Source organism: Gorilla gorilla, chromosome 14 (assembly GCF_029281585.2).
Source record: "Gorilla gorilla gorilla isolate KB3781 chromosome 14, NHGRI_mGorGor1-v2.1_pri, whole genome shotgun sequence".
Taxonomy (NCBI): Eukaryota; Metazoa; Chordata; class Mammalia; order Primates; family Hominidae; genus Gorilla; species Gorilla gorilla.
Genome location: NC_073238.2, coordinates 124,129,435 through 124,132,551, shown reverse-complemented (window position 1 = coordinate 124,132,551; position 3,117 = coordinate 124,129,435). Strand labels below are relative to the sequence as shown.

The following is a 3,117-nucleotide window of genomic DNA, read 5'->3' as shown; positions in this document are numbered from 1 at the left end:
TGTTTCTTTACGTTGATTTTCTCGCTCTGCCCTAATAGGTGCTCATTTCATAGGTGGACTCTCTACAATCAATCTTTTAATTTTTTAAATGTTCAAGTTATTGAGGGACACCTTCCTGAGAGGCGTCCATTGTAAACGACAGCTTATCACTGATATTATCATATGAAAGCTATTGTTGTAGGACTTTCTCTTTAGGGCCCTTGTCACATGGCCATGAGAGATTAGGGTCACAGAGATTTTGAAGGGTGAGAAAAATGGAATTTATTGGGCCAAGAGGAAAAAAAGGGAAACAGGGACTCTCAGCAAAGCAACAGTCCTGCTAGCCGGTTTTCCCGCCTCAGCGATTGAATCTCAGGTACTATCCAGGATCAGGAGAGGCCAGGCTCCTCCCCTCTGCAAAGCGCGTGAACTTCCGTGGCTCCACCCCATTCTCCCAGGGCGCAAGCCGGTCGGAGTTTCCCCGGGGACCCTTTACACTTGGCTGTTCATTGTGGTGATATGGTTCCAAGCCTGAAGAACTTGCAATCTGATTAAGATCTGAATGCATGAATTAAAAAAAAAAAATTGTGGTAATTTAACATAAGAAATAGTCTTGAAGCAAGGGTTTATCACAAGGGTGCTTATGACAGCGTTAGTTGTATTAGTAAAATATAGAAATAACCAATACTAGAATTTTTAAATTACAGTGAATTCTTTTGCTGCTACTGAAATTATACTTTCAAAGATAATTAATGTTTCTAAGGATAGTTCATTTAGAGGGAAAGTACAGAGCTCAAATTCCAAATAAAAGGTCATGATTTGAAATTACCGTGGGAGAAAATGATATAGATATGGGAAAAGAAAGTGTTTTCAAGGCAGCAAAGTTTTGTTTAAAGCTAATCACAGATAACTTCTACTTTTATTATCCTTATCAGGATTTATCTTGTATCATGAATAGTGAGCATTTGCCTCGCCTATTATATCTAATTCTGAGTTCTGTGGCTTAAGGTAGCGTCAAGCATTTGGAATGGATTCAGATAAGGGCCAGCCCGGCTGGTGCCAGAGCAGGGCACAGAGCCTGTTTCCTACCGATCCTGGATCCTGACAGTGCGACTCCGCGTGCGGCTTCTCCCTGCCATGGTCTTAGATTTCATCCTGTCTCAGTGTATGAAGAGCGAGAAGGATTCATTCCAGGTCTGTTTGTGAATCTTTTCTAAGAAGAAGTGTTTCCTAGGCAACTTCTAGAAGGCATTAAACAATAATGGGTTTTAGTTTTTCAAGAAACCTTGGAGATCTAGGACATCCTGTCTTTACCAACGGAGACACCAAGGCACAGAGATTCCAGGGGATGTGACGGCAGAACCATTTCCTTGTTCTTGTCGGCTCGCCTTCTGCTGGCTGTGGCTTCCTTTGTGTCTAGCATATAACCCTGCATGCCTATTCAGGATTAAGGGAGGCCAAGTTCTGCCTCCTGGCTGGTGAATGCCGCGAGGCCCAGGAGGAAGCAGTAGCTGGTGAGGGAAACGCGCAGCAGATTGACAGCTGGGCGGAGCAGGGCAGGCCTCCCGGAGCACATTTCTGCACAGAGAACTAGGAAGCAATAAAACAAACTTCACGGAAAGTGGATCTTATCCTAAAAATAGCAGGTTTAATGCTGACATGCCTACCTTTTGATGACTTACGTTTGTTTTTGCATAATTATGATTACTAATTTGAAAGCAGCTAGGAAATAATCTAATAAGGATGAAAATAATAACAATACATTTAGAAACGTAAATTGACATAATATCATCATGTTTTAGTCAATTCAAATGAATATTTCCAAGGAATTCAGTTTATAATTAAATTTAGGATATAATAGTGCCCTAAACTTTTTTTTCTTTTCTTTTTTGAGACCAGGTCTCACTTTGTCACCCAGGCTGGGATAGAATGACATAATCATAGCTCACTGCAGCCTCGAATTCTGGGCCTCAAGAGAAACCCTCACCTCAGTCCCCTACCCCCAGTCCCCTACCCCCAAGTAGCCAGACTACAGACACAGGCCATCACACCCTTCAATTTTTTTTTTTTTTTTTTTTTGAGACAGCGTTTTGCCATGTTCCCAGGCTGGTCTAAAACTCCTGAGATCAAGCAGTTTGCCAGCCTCAGCCTCCCAAAATGCTGGGATTACAGGAGTGAGCTACCATATCTGGTACCCTAAACGTTTTTGATTGGCTAGGGGATATAATACTGAGAGGTGAAGCCAGCTGGACTTCCTGGGTCGAGTAGGGGCTTGGAGAACTTTTCTGTCTAGCTAAAGGATTGTTAACACACCAATCAGCACTCTGTAAAAGGGACCAATCAGCAGGACGTGGGTAGGGCCAAATAAGGGAATAAAAGCTGGCCACCAGAGCCACCAGTGACAACCCGCTGGGGTCCCCTTCCACGCTGTGGAAGCTTTGTTCTTTCGCTCTTCACAATAAATCTTGCTGCTGGTCACTCTTTGGCTCTGCACCAGCCTTAAGAGCTTTAACACTCACTGCGAAGGTCTGTGGCTTCACTCCTGAAGTCAGCGAGACCACGAACCCACCAGAAGGAAGAAACTCTGGACACATTTGAACATCTAAAGGAACAGACTCCAGACACACCATCTTTAAGAACTGTAACACTCACCACGAGGGTCTGCGGCTTCATTCTTGAAGTCAGCGAGACCAAGAACCCACTGGAAGGAACCAATTCGGGACACAATATGATGAATGGTTTTTAGTTGTTGTTTAGTGATTTTTAAAAATTATTATTGTAGTTTAAATTCTGGCATACATGTGCAGAACGTGCAGGTTTGATACATAGGTATACACATGCCATGGTGGTTTGCTGCACCTATTGACCTGTCATCTACATTAGGTATTTCTCCTAATGCTATTCTTCCCCTCAACAGGCCCAGGTGTGTGATGTCCCCCTCCCTGTTTCTATGTGTTCTCATTGTTCAACTCCCACTTATGAGTGAGAACATGCCATGTTTGGTTTTCTGTTCCTGTGTCAGTTTGCTGAGAATGATGGTTTCCAGCTTCATACATGTCCCTGCAAAAGACATAAACTCATCCGTTTTTATGGCTGCATAGTATTCCATGGTGTTAAAGACTTAAACATAAGACCTCA

General features: G+C 43.1%; 1 long non-coding RNA gene across 1 annotated transcript; it reads right to left on the bottom strand.

Moving 5' to 3' along the window:
• Positions 1-236: 236 nt before the first annotated feature.
• Positions 237-1,462, bottom strand: LOC109029360 (uncharacterized). Its single transcript, XR_002008420.3, has 2 exons — positions 1,069-1,462; positions 237-537 (listed from the first exon to the last, which is right to left on the bottom strand). It is a non-coding gene; the product is annotated as an uncharacterized lncRNA (long non-coding RNA).
• Positions 1,463-3,117: the final 1,655 nt, after the last annotated feature.